The sequence below is a fragment of the Aethalodelphis obliquidens genome, unplaced genomic scaffold (genome assembly GCF_003676395.1).
Source record: "Aethalodelphis obliquidens isolate GAN/ISIS:26980383/991018 unplaced genomic scaffold, ASM367639v1 scaffold89, whole genome shotgun sequence".
Taxonomy (NCBI): Eukaryota; Metazoa; Chordata; class Mammalia; order Artiodactyla; family Delphinidae; genus Aethalodelphis; species Aethalodelphis obliquidens.
Window position 1 is genome coordinate 4,813,300 of NW_020838033.1, and position 9,034 is coordinate 4,822,333.

General features: G+C 55.1%; 1 protein-coding gene across 1 annotated transcript in view; it reads right to left on the reverse strand.

Moving 5' to 3' along the window:
• Positions 1-8,378: 8,378 nt before the first annotated feature.
• Positions 8,379-9,034, reverse strand: part of TNS4 (tensin 4) — a 21,471-nt gene continuing 20,815 nt past the window's right edge. The window contains exon 14 of the transcript XR_003430349.1: positions 8,379-8,620. The gene's annotated coding sequence lies outside the window, so the exon portion shown is untranslated. The remainder of the gene's footprint in view (positions 8,621-9,034) is intronic.

Genomic DNA, 9,034 nt, shown 5'->3' on the forward strand with positions numbered 1-9,034 from the left:
AGATGATGTGGTTGGAGGGAGCTGGGAGGCAATGGCAGCTGGGATGCTGGGTTGTCCTAGGGAAGAGGGGAGGAAGGGGGCGCTTTGTGAGTCTGGGGAGAGGGTCAACGAGGAGGAAGCATATTCAAGGGGGAGGAGGGAGTTAACGGGAGCAGTGAGTGGAGGAGGGGCAATGGAACGGACCTCGGGGCAGGCACATGCGCATGCGCGGGGGAGCAGACACCGTGCCAGCCAGCGTGGTGCGTAATTAGATCCTAACTGGAGAGTAACCTGTCCCCTCTATGTCTGAGGCCCCAGAGGTTGGGGAGGCTTGGGTTCAGGGAGTAGAAGTGGGGGTGCTGTAGATAATTAGAAACATACCCTAATGAGTGAGCAGGCGCCACCAGGACGACCTCTCCCCTCACTGTCCCCCTCCCTTCCCCAGGTCCCCAACCCCCTTCTCCGTGACCTGGACAACTCCAGCCAGGCAAGGGGCGGGGCTGGTGGAGCCTGGGAGTGGAAACCCGGTGGGATTGGCTTCCTGGACCCTTACACAGTCTCTAAAGTGCAAACAACATATTTTTGCCATGCAGTGGTATTTAATTACACATAAAAACAGAGCCATTAAACTGAAATTAAACCCTTGTTGGAATCACTTAATTCAGGGCATGACAAATTGCTTTCAGTGGAGGCAGCAGTGAAGTCCCCTCAGGGAGAGATGGAGATTAGCGGCTTCCATAGCTGGCTGGGTCCCCTCTTTGTCTTGGCCCCCTTGCTGGCTCTAAATTCTGAAATTGGGGTCAGAACCTTCTAAAGACCACCCAAGCCAAGGGGAAGCCTCTAGGTTTGTTCAGGATGACAGGAATGGAGGGTTGGAGAATCACAGAATCATTGTTCAACCCAGTTTCAGACAACTCGGTCTATTTTATCCATGGGTAAGTTGAGGCCCAGGGGCCAGTGTCATCCAGAGCCAGGAGAGGACCCTGGCGCCAAGGCGTGACCGGGGAGGCTGTTTTATCCTTTCACCCTGAGCCTGGAGACAGAGGTTGGGGCTGGGTGGGTGAGGGAAACCAGAGCAGGCCCTCATCCAAGTCTGGAGGCAGCAGGGAAAGCAAAATGGGTTCCTGGGGCTTGGGCTGCTGAGGCAACCTTGACTTTGTGGAGGGCAGCCTAGTGCCCAGACTTTGGCTCAGACAGACCTGGTCACTTAACTACTTGGGTGAGGTTGGGCAGGTATGACCTTTCAATCCTGCGAGCCTCAGTTTTCCTATCTGTCAAATGGGGATGGTGATTCCTATCTATAGAGTTCCTGTGAGGGCCAGTGGGCAGAATGCCTGAATAGGGCTTGGGGCCAAGTCCAGTAAGTGGTTCTACTGGACTTCCTTCTCAGGACCTGTGGTCCCCATCTGTAATAAAATCCAGCTGGGACCTGGTGGTTTCTGGGGCTCCCTTGCTCTGTGTTTGCAGCCCTTTCTCCTCCCTCCAGGCTCCTTCTTTCCTGCAGTTTCCCTTCTCTCCTCTGTGGTCTAGTTGTCTAACTAAGGGCAGAGGTCTGGGGTGTATGGTTAGACCACTGGTAGGAAAAGGCAGGCCCAGGCCCCCTAAAGTTTCCCTGCCTCACCTAGTCTTCCAGTGGCTGTGTGTGAGGCCCCTCTGGGAGGTGAAAGGGGGCCACGCTGTGGGGAGGGGTGCACAGTGAGGTAGTGAGGTTGTGAGGTTGTGGTCTCCCTCCCCCGTGTGCCCTCCACAATCTGGGAACCAGCTCCCCTGATTGGAACCAGATGGGTCCGCTGTGGCTGGAGGCCTGTCTCTGCAGTCCACTGACTCAATGCCCTTCCCTGGGAGGGGAGAGGGGGCGTGGGCTAAGGGGAAGTGGAGGTGAGGAGGGTCCTTTTCATCAGGGCTGGGAGAGAGAGTACTTTCCTTCTCTCTCCTCTCCAGGCTAGCGGCCTGGGAACTTTTCTGTTACCCACAGAGGATTATGGTGGGACGGTGGCCAGCTGGGGACAAGTCTCTCACTGAGGCTTAGGGGGGCAGTCTTAGAATTTATGACGCCTCCTCTGGGAGCCTGAGCCCCGTTTCTGAAGCTCAGCTCAGCTGCAGGTTGCCAAATAGGGGCTAGCTATGCCTGTCCCCCGACTCCAGGAGTGCCCCGAGGCCATTCCTCTCACCCTTGGACTCCTTGGCCTTGGTAGACTGCCAAGTTCCTGCCCTGGGGGTTGGGGTGGAAGGGCTGGGGCTGGGCCGGGGCCCAGGGTTCCCGTCATCGCACGCCTGGCAGCTACCCGGCTGCAGATGGCCCTCCCGCCAGCCTGGCGGCCAGCACAAATGCTTTACAGCTGTACCTCTATTGGCTTGCCCCGAGAGCCTAGAGACAGAGGTAGGGAGCTGGGGGGCACAGAGCTACGGTGGGTGGGGGACAGGCTAAGATGGCGGCCCAGCAAACCCGGGTTGCTAAGATAGAGAGGACAAGGAAACTTGAGGATCCAGAAACAGCTTCCCGAGCGAGGACCGCGGGGAGGATCCTGGGTGCTACGGCCTGGCAGGTCCAGGGATCAGGGTCCCTGCCTCCCTTCTGGGTCCTGGTCTCTGAGTAGAGCCAGAAGTTTCCAAATTGAAGCAGCAGGAAGGGGAGGCCAGGCTCGTCCCCACCCAGGGGAAATTGGACCAGACTGTTCAGGAAACAAATTCAATTTTCCAGCATCATGGAAGGTTAGTCAGACAATAGAGGGCTTTTTTCCCCCAGAAAACATAAGAAAAAAAACATCATAAGAAACAAAAGTCCAGTTGCCTTCGGCTGAGCTGTTTCCCAACTTCATTTCTCAGCTTCAGGTCAAGGCTTCTCATTCAAAGCGACATGTGACTGCCCAGTGACCCTGGCCTGATCGCAGGCCTTGTGAGGGACCATGCTCCCAGGGTCTGTGACCACCCCGACTTCCAAAAGCCCTGGGTGGGCCCAGCCCCGTGCAAGGGAGGGGCAGCGGTAAAAATAAAAACCTTCCCCCAAAGAGATTTTGGATTTAGGGGCTGCTGAGTCCTAAATCCCAGGCAACAGGCCCAGAGGGGTTTATATTAAAATGTAAACGGACCTGAAAAGTTTTGAAAAGTTTTCTTTTTGGGGGGTGGGGTGGACCACAGGAGGTTGCCTTTAAAATGCAAAGAGACCTTGTAAACCCCTGCTTGGGGAATTTCTTGGGGCTGGAATGAGGGGAGCCGGCCTTGCAGGCTAGGGAAGGGCCAGCCTCCAGTTGGGTCCTCTGCAGATGGTGGCCTTGTAGGGGACTCTGGGCCCTGGCAGGGGAGGAGAGGGTCAGCACAATCTAAAGTAGAGGGCAGGCCCAGAGTGGGGGAGAGCAGAGGTTGCCAGGAGACAGATCCCAAAGTTCTAGGGTGGGAGGTGGGCGGTGGGGAAGACCACACAGGAAGCCTCGGGATAGAGCTGGGCGGCATCTCCTGGGCTGGAGAGGGGGGTGTAGGGCGGCGCGCGGGTGGAGGAGGGGTTGTTAGGGAGAGGGGTGGCTCCAGCCTAATGGCTGAGAAACGTCCTTCCTGAGAAGACCGGGGCTGGGAGCAGCTTTCAAGTTCTTCTCCAGTTCACCCATTACACAGATGGAAAACAAAGGCCAAATGGGGTCTGTGATTTGCTTGCCTGAAGGCATAAATGAGCTGGTGGCATACAGATGAGAACTCAGGGCAGTGGTCTTTTGGCACCGTCTCCCAGTGGGGGCAGGGGAGACTCTTCCGGCTCCAGAAAGGGGAAGCTAGGAAGGGCTATAATATTTGGGAGGAAGGAAGGAGGTCCTGATGGAAGATTCTGGGTGGAAGATTACAGGGAAATATGCCACCTTTCAGGCAGACAGAGGGACAGGGGACTTTTGTAACAGTCTGAGCAGCCTGGTGTAGCGGCTGGAGTGGGATGGGGACCTAATCGCTGGTGGGAGAAGAGGGGCTTGTCAGAGACACCAGAAGGAGGGGCAGACAACTCTATCCTGGTGTAGATGGAGGTAGGGGATTGGACTTGATGACCTCTGGTTCAATAAGTTCCAAATGTCATCATTATCAGAATCACTATGGGTTTGGGTCCAAATCGCTTGGGTTCAAATCACACTTTACCATTATTATGGTTGGACCCTGGGAAATGGACTTAATCTCCCAATCCACAGTTCCGTATCCATCAAATGAGGGTAAATAATGATACCTACATAGTGTTGCTATCAAGATTAAATGAGATAATACACGGCAAAGCTTCTAACAAATACTATAGGCCTAGTGTGCGCCAGGCACTGTTTTAGGTGCTGGGGATCCAGCAGTGAACATGCGAGTCTTCTTCTTCGTCGAGCTCCTGTTCCAGCAGCCTGGTACGTGGCATTATATTAGGTGCCCAATGAGAGGTCGACAGGAGTGCTAGCCTTCTCAGAATGAACACTGGTACTCCACAGGCTACAAAGTGTGTTCATGCCCAGTGTGTCTCTAATTTTTTGAGGCGGATATTACAATCGAGGAAACAGAGGCTTAATGCCCAGGGAAGTGGCTTGCCCTAAATCATGCAACTAATCAATGGCAGAGGGGACCTGCCACCCAGATCTGTCTGACCACCAGGCTTCTAATTCTTGATGCAGAAGAGAGAAGTTGCGTGTGTGCGTGCGCAGGGGAGTGGGGTGAACTAAGGAAAGGATACATCCCATCTCGGTATTCACGGGGTGTCCAACCCTAATGCTGTGCAGGAGAGAAGCTCTCTCCTGGGTCATGTGCAGGCCTCTCCCGACCTCCTAGCCAACCGGGAGTCACCTAATTCTGCATCGCTCACTTGGGCGCTCAGCGTGGTATTTGGTGACGCAGGTGAATGAGTGAGCGAGACTCATTGTCCCTTTCCTCCCCCTCCTTATTCTCTTTCTGGTTCCCTCTTCCTGGCTTGTCTTCCTGCCCCCTAGGCCTGCTCCAAGCCAAGCTCCACTTGCTCCTCAGCAAGAATTTTTTTTTTTTTTTGACGTACGCGCGGGCCTTTCACTGCCGCGGCCTCTCCCGTTGCGGAGCACAGGCTCCGGACGCGCAGGCCCAGCGGCCATGGCTCACGGGACCAGCCGCTCCGCGGCATGTGGGATCTTCCCGGACCGGGGCACGAACCCGTGTCCCCTGCATGGGCAGGCGGACTCTCAACCACTGCGCCACCAGGGAAGCCCCCCGGTAAGATTTGACTGGGAAGGAGTGAAGGCTGAGACACCTTCCAGGAAGCAGAGAGTTACAAAACGAGTCCCTGGCTGGCTCCAAGGGCACAGACTCAAGAAGAAGAGGGTCTGCTTTGCTGGGGCTGAGAGCCCCAGCCTGGCCGGGACTGGGGGGATTATGGGGGTGGGGAACATGGCTGGGGCAGGGCTCTGTATGGAGGGGCGCTATGGATTGAACTGTGTCCCCATAAATTCACAGGTTGACCCTAATGTGACTGTATTTGGAGATAGGACTCTTAGGAGATAACTTAGGAGGTTAACTGAGGCCATAAGGGTGGGGTCCTAATTTGATAGGATTGGTAGCCTTGGAAGAAGAGGAAAATGCCCTGAGGAAAGGCCATATGTGCACACAGCTAGAAGGTGGCCATCTGCAAGCCAAGAAGAGAATCCTCACCAGAACCCAACCATGCTGGCGCCCCGATCTTACACCTCCAGGCTCCAGAACTGTGAGAGAATAAGTGTCTGTTGTTTAAACCACCCAGTCTGTGATATTTTGTTATGGCAGAGTCTGAGCAGACTAATACAGGGGGAAGGGGGAGCCCTAGTCCTGTTCTTTCCCACGTAGTCCTTTCAAGCTCGGAGAGAACCCAGGCCCCAGGCCCAGATCAGGTAGGCTTCTGTCCCAGCCTGCCTCAGGATGAGAGCCCCTATCTCTTTCCTGGCCTGAACTCCAAGTCTTCACAGCTTCCTCTTCCCATCACACTCCTTCCCAGCCCAGGCCTCAGATCCTTTCTCCTGTCCCCACATCTCTCCCTGTCTGAAAAGCCTCTGTTGTCTCCCCATTACCTACCGGATAAAGTCCAAGCATGTTGCCGTGTACAATTGTGCATCATACAACTTGCACAACTGTACACAGTGGTCCTGAGTCCAACCTCATTCATTCATTCATTCACCAAGTATTCATCCCTTGGACATTCTCAGCTTAGCACCCAAGGCTCTTAATGATCCAGCTCCTCCCTCTTTCCTTTGCTTCCTCTCTTACCTACTCCCTTGGGCACCGTATGCTTCAGCCACACTGAACAGGGAATCTTTTCATACCTATGGGCTTCAGGCACAAATTCATCCATCTGCTTGTCTGAGTGCTGAGCCAGTGGAATAGGCACAAGTTTGGAATTCTTTTTCTCTGCCATTTACTAGCTGGGTGAATGTGGGAAAGTTAACCTTCTGAGCCTCAGTTTTCTAATCTGTAAAATGGGATTAAACATATATAATGCGCTTCACATTGCACTTAGGATATAGGAGCCCCCTAGCAAAAGTTGGGTTCCCCCCCCCCGTCTTTACTGTTAGACTCCTATTTATCCTTGAAGACCCGACTCAAATGTTACTGCCTTGGTAACGTTGCCCTCCTTCTCCCCATCTTCTCTGTACCCTTCCTGCCAGCTCTGTATGACACTTACAAACCTCCATTATAACGCTGTTACATTCATCCATTTTCCTGGATCCCATGAATAGAGCATGCGGCCAGAAAGCACTGCTGCATGAATCAAGGTACTGCCTTCTGGGTTGGGGGCCTTTAGCCCCCCAGCCCTGCCCTCTTGTTCCAAGTTCTCAGCCTATTGGATAGCATGAGAGTTAGGACCAGGGGTAAGGGGTGGGGGTAGGGTGTTAGGGGCTGAGGATGAAAGCAGAGGTGAGCCACCTGCGGGAGGTGAGTATGGGGGCTGGCTGGTCAGATGGGGTAGGGGTGAGGGTGCCTCAGCTCTCTGGGGAGTCCACTCTGTAGCCAGGGAGGAGGCAGGGGTTAGAGGACATGGGAATCTGGGTTTTGAGAAATGGTTGGTGGCGCAGCGGGCTGCTGTCCTCCATTCCCATCAACTCCAGCAGCAGCTGGGCTTTGCTGTGGGTCCAGCCACCAGGGTCAGAGGGGCGAGGGGATTAAATGGGACAAGAGTAGGAAGGTTTTTCTGTAAAGGGGGAGAGGATGGGTTTGGGGGTGGGTGGGTGGAGAAGGTATGATGAGAAGAAGGGTGAGGAAGGAGAGAGACCCTGGGAGGGGGGGAGGAGGGAGGGATGGTGTACTTATGTGTAGAGAGAAGGATGAGAAAGGGATGCGGCAGGGTGGAAAGTTGGGAGACCTGACATTGTGGGTATGGGGGAGAGAGGCTTAAGACCCAGGACTGCAAAGCCTGGAGAGGAAACTCCTGGGTGTCCCTGCATGGGTGCAAAGACCCCTCCCTTCCCAGCTCCTGCCTTGGTGGAGGTCCGTCCCTTCTGCCCTTGCTGGGCTGGCGGCTCTGCCCATCAGCAAAGGTCAAGTTCTCTATGAAATCTTCCTAGAGGAAAGATGAGCTATGTAAATGCAGTAGAGGTCATTACCTCCCGTGGACTCTGTCCAGGGCCAGGGAGGGGGCTGGGCGGGGCGCTGAGAGGGGCCCCCTCTGGAACTGCAGTTGGGCAGTGGGAGGGGCGGCAGGGGCTTCTCAGTGGTGGTTCAAGGTCTCTTGGGAAGGTCTCTTCACTTCCTCCAGAGCAGCCCTTGCCACTGGGTCACACAGCTCAGTGCCACTGGGTCACACAGCTCAGTCTGCACAGAAGCAGCACCTCTCCCCTTCCCAAGGCTCTGTAGGAAAGGGACATCGGTGCAGCCCCTTCTGAACCACTCGGCGAGGCTTTCCATGGCCTGTCCACCTTGAATCCCTAACTGCAACGGGTCTGGAGAGGTCTGGGGGGGCATTACCCCAAGACTGGAGGCAGAACCAGGATGAATGATGGGGCCATTGCCCAGGTCTCCAGGACTGGGCTGGTAGCACGGGGTTCATCTGGGTTCAAGGATTCTTCTGGACTTTTCTTGAGCCGCCTATGTTTCACCAGCCTCTCCTCTCCCTCAGGGAGCCCGAGTGAGACTCTGGAAGCTGGGAGGGCTGTCACACGTGTCACCTCAGCCCTGGCACGCACGGGAGAGCCCGGGCCTCCTGTCTTCCTGGCACAGTGGCAGGAAAGGGGTCGTGAAGAAGGAAAATGGGTGTGTCAGACACGTGGGGTACCCAGAATGATTTAAGCAACGGCTATGAAGTGGAAGTCAGTGGAGACCGTCCTGCCGTGCCAGGGGTGCGGGAGGGGTGTGGCACACGTGGTCTTCTCTCAGACACAGCTGCCACCTGCCCAGCCAGGTCCCCTTTTCTGTTCAGTTTTCCATCTCTGAGGGGATAGCCCTGAATACCATAGGACCAACTCTTGTGCAAAGACAGACACTTTATTTTCCATGATGGGAGCTACAAGGCCCCCATAGATATATGGGGGGGGGGTGCTCTCTGCCAGCTCCCAGGCTATGACCTTGAGAACGTGGGCACTGTGACCTTGAGAACCTTGTCTGGATTCCGTAGTCTCCAGGGTGGGGCAGTGCCTGACCACAGGCCGGGGGTGCTGGTCTCAGCCAGTCCCGCCAGCCCAGGGCCGCTTCAGTCCGGTTTGGTTTTCTGGGTTGAAATAATAACCCTTCAGGCCCAACTTTGGCCAAAGATAATGATTCTCTGGCAGGGCCCCCAGCTGGGCGGGGGCAGGCACTGGTCCCTCATGGAGCAAAAACGGGCTTCTTTTCTGAGTCTTATCTTCTACTCTCATAGTTTGGTTTCTTTAGGACCCCAGGTCTGCTAGACAAACAATTCCAGATTCTTGGGGGTCTTAATGGGTTAGGGTTAGGGTTGAGGGGGGTGTGGGTGGGGCGGGAAAGACCACCCAGCTTCTCCAAGCCTCTTGGGGTGGCTGCCTGTTTGCATTCTTGACTCTCTGCTGCCCCCATGTGGTTACAAGGTCAGTTGCCGCCACAGTACTGTAGAGGGCTGCGTGTGTGTGTGTGTGTGTGTGTGTGTGTGTGTGTGTGTGTGTGTGTG